This window comes from Carica papaya, chromosome 3 (genome assembly GCF_054855325.1).
Source record: "Carica papaya isolate Zhongbai chromosome 3, ASM5485532v1, whole genome shotgun sequence".
Classification (NCBI taxonomy): Eukaryota; Viridiplantae; Streptophyta; class Magnoliopsida; order Brassicales; family Caricaceae; genus Carica; species Carica papaya.
The window spans coordinates 15304827-15314623 of record NC_142311.1 but is presented as its reverse complement, the minus strand read 5'-3'; the positions used below and the strand labels follow the sequence as shown (position 1 = coordinate 15314623).

The following is a 9797-nucleotide window of genomic DNA, read 5'->3' as shown; positions in this document are numbered from 1 at the left end:
CAAACTTGGTCACAAGGTTTGAAGCTCTTTGGGTGTTCATCTGGTCGGGTACTTGGCCCCATGCACAAGTGGTTTGAATTCTTCTCCCTTGGGCACTTAGATCAAGTTTTAAGTCCCTCTTTAGAAAAATTTAGGACCCAAGTTGTTACTAGACTGCTTCTTGGGTAAGGATTCCCGACCTCTTTAAGGGTGGAGTTGGTTTGAACTTCCAGGATTTATTTTGGCCTAACTAGAATCATATCAGAAGGAATTTATAAAAGAAGTAAATTTGATAAAAAGATTATTGGAATAAATATTAATAATAATAATAACAATAATACTAAAAATGATAATAAATATAATAAGAATGATAATAACATAAATAAACAAGAAAAAAAGTAAAATTTAAGAAGATTGTTGTGAATGATAATGAGTGATGATTAGGCAAAATAATTAAATGGTGTGGAAAATAATGAAGAAAGTTAATTACTACGTTAGCTTTTGAAGAAGGGATAAGTAAGGGCATGATCTAAAATAAAATTAATAAATAATTTTAACATTATATTTAGGAAAATTTAATTTAACATAGAAGTAACAAATAAAGAAATACTTAATTAATTAATTAGACAAAATAATGAAAATTAAGTTGGATTGATTGAATTAAAAAGGAAGTAACAGATAAAGAAATACAAAATTAATTAATTAGACAAAATAGAGAAGAAGATTTTGAGACAAGAAAATTAGTGAAATAAGTAAATAAGACTAACATTTTGAGAAAGAAAATAAATAATTAAAAAATAATAGTAATATATCATTCGTTAATATGAAATAAATAAAAGAAAAGAAAAAGAAACTTGAGAGTTAAAATATTTAAAACCCATTTGATTTTTGGTGAGTGGTGAACCCTACCCATGGATGGATGAAAAGCCTAGTGCATATGTGGATGGGATGTGTATATGTGATATGAGTCACCTGGTGAAGTAATGTTGTGGCCAATTCAATGCGTGTTATGTGTCCTTGCCCATGTGCTAGTGAGTATCCAAATTCTATAATGGTACTAGTTCTGTTAACAAAATCGCATAATGAAACATTTACAAAAATAGAAGAAAATTTTTAAGAGCAAAAAAAAATAGAAATAAAACTATTAAATAAAAATATTAAAATTTAAATTATTAAATAATTATGCTCATGGAATTTTCATAAGATGTGTATGAAAAGAAGAAGATAATTTAGAAATTGTGATGTGAATTTGATGTGTTTGCAAAAATAAGTTAAAGAGTAAAGTGGGTAAAATGTAAGTAGGTGAGAAAAGAATAATGGAATTTAAAGTAAATGAAAATAAAAGAGAGAAAAAATTTAGTTACAGTAATAAAAAAATGCAAATCCAAACACTATGAATTAGAAGTTGAGAATAAAAAGAAAGAGAAATTAAATTAAAATTTTGTCATCTAGTTCTATCACTTTCTGAGAAATTTAAAAAAGTTTACATCTCTAAGTGAGTGTATGAATTATGTGTTTGCATGCCTAGGGTGTGGATTATTTCTTATACTTACGGAGCAAGTTAAAGCTCACCCAAATTCACTGTGGCAATTTTTCATATTAAAAGGATCCAGAGCCAGAACCAAATCAGTAAAGGACAACAAGTAAAACCTGAGTTAGAATTAGATATTATGTACTTAATAGGTATTATTGTATTTTATTTTAACTCTATCTTTTAAACCTTATCTTATTGTAAACAGTATTACAATATGTCAAAAGGGATGGATGATTTTGATCTTTACTGTAATATATGTGATGTATTAATGACTAATTTTTTGAGTTAGTAGATGACATTTATGGTCCTCCTTGTGGTCTTGCACCTCCCCATGGTCCACTCCCACCTGCTCCAGCACCATTTAAAATTGACGCCAATAATATTGAGAAGTTCAAAAGGCTATGTTCATTAACCTTTATAGGAGGGAGCAATCCAACAATAGCAGAACAATGGATCGGGGCTACAGAAAATATATTCCGAGTGCTGGGAGTCACTACTGAACAAAAGGTGATCCCAACAACCTTCATGCTAGAAGGTGAAGTCGAGAAATGGTGGGAATTAAAGCATGTAGTTTTTCCCACTCCTATTACTTGAGAAAGTTTCCTCGAAGCTTTCAATACCAAGTACTTTCCAAACTTCATCCATCACAAAAGGGGAAAGAGTTCTCCAACTTGAAGCAGGAAAACATGATTGTAGCTGAGTATGCAGAGAAGTTCCTTGCATCATGTTTGAATGTTATGTCTGTTTTCCTGGATAAAGTTTAATGGTTGCAACACCTCTTAATGATGTTTTAACTTCTAATGTCACATGTAAATCTTGTATAATTGAAATATTAGGAAAAATATTAGAGGTAATACTTTTAGGAATGAAAGATTTTGATGTAATTTTAATAATGGACTGGCTAACAGCCTACTATACAAATATAAACTGTTACATAAAAAAGGTTGCATTGAAATTTCTTAAGAAGAACCTTTTACTTTTTAATTTATTTATGTAATAACTGTTAGTACTCAATTTAAACAATAAAATAAACTGATCTTTATTGATAATAAATCTAATATTTGGAGAACTGATGTGTTAAGTAAAAATCATAAAGAGGTACTCTTCAAGAAATACTAGTGGCTTAAGAATTTTCTGATATATTTCTTGAAAATCTACCAGGGTTACCACTAGATCACGATATTGAATTCTCCATTTATCTTTTGCTGACCACTCAACCAATTTCTATCACCCCATAACGAATTGGAAGCGTTGAGTTAGAAGAAGTATGGAAACAACTACAAGAACTCTTGGACAAGGTATTCATTCGCCCTAGTATTTCTCCTTATGGTGCACCTTTTTTGTTTATGAAGAAGAAGGATGGGACTCAACGATTATCTATTAATTATAGAGAACTCAACTGAGTCAACATCAAGAATAAGTATCCTTTATCGAGAATTGATGATCTCTTCAATAAATTACAGGGTGCCAGCTTATTTTCCAAAACTGATTTTAGGTATGTCTATCACAAGATAAAAATCAAGGAGAAGGATATTTTAAAGACCGCATTTAGAAAGAGGTATAACCATTACTAATTCTGGGTCCTACCGTTTGGACTAACTAATGCACCAGCTTTATTTATAGATTTGCTGAACCCGGGTATTCAGATCCTATGTAGACAAATCCATCATTGTGTTCATCAATAACATTCTAATTTATTGTAAAAACAAAGATGAACATGTTAAACACTTGAGGTGTGTATTAGGGATCATCTAAAGAGAGAAACGGTATTCTAAACTGAGCAAATATGACTTCTAGCTCGAGCAAATTTTTGTACTTGGGCATGTGGTCTCTAAAGATCGGGTAACTATAAATTCTTCCAAAATTGAAGCCATAGTAAATTAGAAACACCCCACCATTGTTATTGAGATTTGAAGTTTCCTTGGATTAACAGGATATTACTGCATATTTGTTGATGGATTTTCAAAAATTGCAGCTCCCTTTACTCAACTTTCTAGAGAAGACGTTAAGTTTGAATAGGGTGATGATTGTGAGAACAACTTTAAAAAACTCAAGGACCAACTTATCACCGCTTTAGTATCAACTCTACTTAATGGTTATGGGGTTTATGTACTAATACACTGATACATCAAAACAAGGTTCAAGATGTGTTTTAATGCAAAATGGTAAAGTCATTACTTATGGCTCAAAACAACTGAAGAACCATGGACAGAACTACCCGACCCACAATTTAGAATTGACTACTATTATGTTTATCTCAAGTTTTGCGCCATTATTTGTATAGGAAAACATTTGAGATTTATAAAGATTATAAAAGTCTTAAATATCTTTTTAAACTGGAGGAACCTAATATGCGCCAACGGCGATGGATGGATCCCCTAAAAGATTATGACTGTAACAACTTTTATCATCAAAGCAAGAAAAATGTAGTAGTCGATGCACTGAGCCGGAAAAGTTTCTACATGATGGCAAGAGTAATGGTCTCTAAATGGAAAACCTTAGAAACAATTTAGGAAATTCAGTGGAGAACTGAAAAACAGGGAATGTGTGTAGCTAGCTTGAGAATTCTGCCAGTATTGATTCAGAAAATAAAAGATGCTTAAATGATCGACTCGGCTGTGTAGACTTTGAAGAAAAAAACAAAAGAGGGCTTAAAGTCTAACTTTAGTGTTCATGATAATGGCTTACTCAAATTTAGAAGTAGATTATGTATTCTCAATGATAAGGACCTAAAGAATCTCATTCTAGAATAAGCACACAATTCTATTCTAGTGTATCGAAATAAAGGATATTTTTGAATTTATTAATAAATGTCTCACTTATCAAAGAATTAAAGTTGAACACTAAAAACTAGTTGGTTTGCTCTAACTCTTACATATTCCGAAATAGAAATTGGAGCATATCACTGTGGATTTTGTAATGGAACTACCTAGAACCATATCAAACCATGATGCTATATGGGTTATAGTGGGTAAGCTAACAACATTAGCACATTTTCTACCTATGAAGACTATAGATCCACTAGACAAGCTAGCCAAGTTGTACATCAATGAGGTAATTTCACTTCATGGCATTCCTGTATTAGTCATTTCAGATAGATGATTTACTTCCAAATTTTGAACAAGTCTCCAACATGCTCTAAACACTACACTATCAGCTTTTCATACTCACATAGATGAACAATTAAAAAGGACCATCTAGACTTTATAAGATATGCTTAGGGCTTGTATCTTAAAGATGGGAGGAAACTGGGATGACCGTTTACCACTAATAAAGTTTACTCGTAACAACAATTTTCAGTCTAGTATTGGTATGGCTCTGTATGAAACTCTTTATGACATACTCTATAGATCTCCAATATACTGGGAAGAGATCAGGGATTAAAAATTGATCAGACCAGAATTGGTTGAAGAAACTAACTCAAGGGTTTCCCTAATCAAGAGAAACCTTCAGACCAATCAAAGTAGGTTGAAGAGTTTTGCTAATCACCGCAGAAGCAATCTAGAGTTTGAAGTTGGTGATCACATGTTTCTGAAAGTTTCACTGCTTGAGAGCATCATGAGATTTGGAAAGAAAGGGAAATTGGTCAATGCTTCATTAGACCTTTTGAAATTTTTAGCTAGAGTAGGGACCTCTATATATAAGCTAACACTATCACCAGAATTAGCCAATGTAATAATATATTCTTAGTCTATATTATGCAAATACTACTTGGACTTATCCCATGTACTGCAATATGAAGCACTTCCAATTAAAAAAACCTAACCTATAAAGAAGTGTCAATGACTATTTTAGGCAAACAAGACCAAGTATCGATAAGCAAGACTATTCCAATGCTTAAAGTACTTTGACAATATCACTCCTAGAATGAGGCCATTTGAGATCGTGAGGATTCAATGTGGTAAATGTACCCTTATAGCTTATATATTAATTTAGAGACTCAAATTTTTTGGGGTGAGAATTTGTAAATGCTACTTCTTGTGTATTAAGTTAATAAAACCTCTATTTAAATTTAATTCATGCATTTTTATTCTTTAAATATATAAGTAAACCTGTAGAAAAGTTAGAAATTAAATTTTAGCCCCTTTTAAACATGAATTAAAATTAAAACATTTAGGGGTCTTTTTGAAATTGAATTTGAAGCCAGCGATCCAGATAAAGGAAATTACAGTTTTTGGGGCCAAACTGTAATTTTCTCAAGTTAGAAGACGTCAGGCTGACGCATCTGATATGACCTATCCATGTTTGCCGCCTAGATGATATGCAGGCATGCGTCAATGAAATAAACCGCACGAACGGCCAGGACAAAGCGTCATCCGCTGAAGATGCCATTTGAATGGTCGGGATATGCTCGCTAAAAGTAGAGATACACACCTTAAACAGTCTCGATTCCCTGTGGCAGGGATCGGAAGATCTCTGTTCACGCGCGGGAAAAGCTGAGACACACGCTACCAATGGTTGCCATCGTTTGTGGCATAGATCGGACAGCCCAAATTCGTGCGCAGAAAAGTAGAAACATGAAGAATCGATGGCCCAGACCTCGTACGGCTTAAATCAAAGTGAAATATTGATTTTACCCTTCAAATTAAACGGATCTGATGGCCAAGAGGTGTTGCCTGGCAACGAACGGCCCATATTATTTTTTCCTTATTTTGGCCCTCTATTTAAATGGGCCTTCTTTTTTCTTCGATCGAATTGAATTGACTTGAGAGAGAGATCAGTGAGCTCAGTTGAGGGGCAGAGAGAGTATGAGCCATCGGGAAGCCCTCACACTGGGAAATTAATGGGGGTGTGAGGCGGTAACCACCGCAGGTGTGGGTGGCATCTGAAACCGATGGAACCAGGAAAACCGAGGGACTTCATCAGTTCACCATGGGACCCAGCCACATTAATTGGTAAGGTTCTCGCTCCTGCTTCAACCGTTAATTTTCTAAATTCCATCAAGCATTTCTGATGCTAAGTGAGGTTAATTATAGGATTTAAAGAGCTTCACCTGAATGCAGTAAACGAGAGGAGACAGCTTCCACCCATTACCCCTTAGTAAGCTTAAGGATGCATTAAATCTATTTTCCATTCAATTTATATTAATTAGTTTGTCCTAAGAGTAGTTTGAACATATTAGAACACGTAAGTAGCTGAACTAACCCTAAAATCAACATGTGCATACAAGGAAATTGCATGAAACTCTCGGGTTCAGTAATAACCCGATAACACATAGTACCATGTAGGTTTTGTTTAGATTTTTAGAACAACTTTTGGGGGCTTAAAACGAAGTTCGTTCATTAAGGAATCTGTAAATATAATTAGTACCCATCACAAAGCCTTCATATCATTTTTTGTTAAGTTTCTAGCTAGATCTTCATGAAACTGCATGGATTTAAACAGGTGAAGAAAAGTTGGTTTGAAAAACTCTCTCCGATCACTACCCAGGCCGTTAGAACAGTCAAGATAGGTCCGGAAAAATGGATTTTTCTGTAATTGTTTCATTTTTCTTACGTATATGCTTGCTGGGTTGTTTTGAATGTTTGGCTGCATTGTTTTGTCTCTGATTTCATGAAAAAAAGAGTATATGTATATGGATTAAATTAACTATGATAGACTGATAGTAAATGGGAAAATAAGAAAATTAAATGATGATTATAAATCGTGCATGTGGTTAAGGGTGAATGTGGAGTTAATTTAGAAACATTATAAATTAATAAGTAAATAAAATTAAGAAGCAAAATGAGAAATAAATTAAAATAACTATAAACAAATAGGGAAGGGATTTATAAAAGAAATAAATTAAATAGAAATATAATGGAATAAAGAATAATAATAATAGTAATAATAATAATAACAATAATAATAATAACAACAACAACAATAATAATAATACTAAAAATGATAATAAATGTAATAAGAATGACAATAACAAAAATAAACAAGGAAAAAAGTTATATTTAGAAAGATTATTGTGAATGATAATAAGTGAGTAAGCAAAATAATTAAATGGTGTAGAAAATGAAGAAAGTTAATTAGTTCATTAGCTATCTGAATGAAGGGATAAGTAAGGGTATGATTTAAAATGAAAATAAATAAATAATTTTAATAAGATATTAGGGAAATTTAAGTAAATAGAGAAGTAAGAAATAAATAAATACACAATTAATTAATTAAATAAAATGATGAAATTAAATTGGATGATTGAATTAAAAAGGAAGTAACAAATAAAGAAATACAAAATTAATTAATTAGACAAAATAATGAAAATTAAATTGGATGATTGAATTAAAAACAGAGAAAAAGATTTTGAGATAAGAGAAAATTAGTGAAATAATTAAATAAGTCTAAGATCTTGAGAAAGAAAATAAATAAGTAATAGATAGTAGTAATATAGCAATTCGTTAATAAGAAATAAATAAAAGAAAAGAAAAAGAAACTTGGAGAGTTAAAATATTTAGAAATTTGTTTTGGCTAATATGGTTGAAATTCGAGGGTGGTGAACCCTACCCATGGGTGGATAGAAAGCCTAGTCCTGACGTTGATGGGATGTGTCTATGTGATATAAGTCACCTACCGATGTAATGTTATGACCAATTTGATGCATGTGTTATGTGCTCCTGCCCATGTAGTAGTAGGAATGCAAATTCCATAATGGTACCGGTTCTGTTAATGGCATAGCATGATGAAACGTTTATGATAATAAAAGAAAATTTTTAAGTATTAGAAATAAAATTTGTTACAGACCATACCCCGTCTTATAGGGTAATAACGGGAGCCTATTTTTTTAAATCATATAAACTCGAGTTAAGTAAAATAACTTAATTTTATTAATAATAAAAAAATTACAGAAACGTTATATTCCTTAAATATAAAATATAAATATATGTACAAGACTTTAAATTTTATTACTTACATTATTAAATAAAAATAAGAAACAGTAACCTTAATATTACAGTCTAAACTTCAGAAATTTCATTCGTATCACCGCTCACTCTGCAGTGATATCTTCAGTATATTGATGGTAATAGAGGATGAGATAAAATATCCTAATAAGCAATATTATGAAATCACAACATAGTACATACAATATATAGTTTCTTTACATACAACAAAACATATATCATATAATCTTTTCCAAAACAGATACGAATCAGAAGACGAACGTACAAATCAGAAAACAGATTCATATTGTATGCTTCATCACTATTATGAAGGATCAATTAATTACCATACATTATGCATAGACACAGATATTTATCACTAGTTCTCTATGTACTCGAATACAGAATGACATATATGAGTACTTTAAAATATTGTTACCTTATGAACACAGAACAGTTAAAGTACGCAGATCAGACTGTTTCTCCATACACTCAAATACGAAATGGTTATTTATGGGTACACACTTATCACTTTGCTAATACACTCGAATATGAAATGGTTATGTATGGCTAGATTGAAGTCTAGTATAATGCAGATGCTTTCAAAATAACTTCTTTCCATAATGAGTGATGCACACGTATCAAAATCACATTTTAAAAATATAAAGCAAAATTATAGTGACCCTTGAAATATTCAAAGGAAATAAATGATAATTAAAGTACGGAAGTGAAATAAAGGTTCAAGGTTTACATTCCTTACACAATAACTTAAAGTACCAATTAGTATTCCGAAATTCACATTTTTCAAAAAAATACAAAGAAATAAGGAAATGAACGGAAAATAAAGAAAACTAGCATTTTACTCGCAACTCTCCTGCGGATCGGGCTCTGGATTCTGATCCTCTTGATCTTAAATGGTTAAATAAGTGATGAGCAACACTATCCCAGTAATAATATCACACTATATCACCGACACAGAAATGAAGGTTGGTAGAAAAAATAAAAAAAAAACAACTAATAGAGCACTAAATTAATCAAATTCATTTATCAATAATAAAACCATTTACCATCCACTTACCGTAGTAAGATTTATAGAAAACAACTCATAGAAAATAATAACATTATATATATCATGATTCCGTAGATAATTGGCAACATAACACATATTATATTTTCATATTCAAATCATCAAACAACAATTGCCCTTTTTCCACTAGCCTCCTCGTATCTATGGGGATTCATAGGGATGTCTCTGTTACGCGTGAACTTTTCCTTTAACATTCTCAATTATGGGTCGTCCCCATATCCCATCCGGTATGAGCGCCAAATTACCAAACCTCAATATCCCGTCCGGTATGAGGGTGAAATAAGTCGTTCCCATACCCCATCCTATATGAGAGCCAAGTTACCAAGTCTCT

At 31.8% G+C, this 9797-nt stretch overlaps 1 long non-coding RNA gene across 1 annotated transcript; it reads left to right on the top strand.

Annotated features, from left to right (window-relative positions):
- The first annotated feature begins 5567 nt into the window (after positions 1-5567).
- LOC148266746 (uncharacterized) lies at positions 5568-7238 on the top strand. Its single transcript, XR_015817858.1, has 2 exons — positions 5568-6408; positions 6490-7238. It is a non-coding gene; the product is annotated as an uncharacterized LOC148266746 (long non-coding RNA).
- The last annotated feature ends 2559 nt before the right edge of the window (positions 7239-9797 follow it).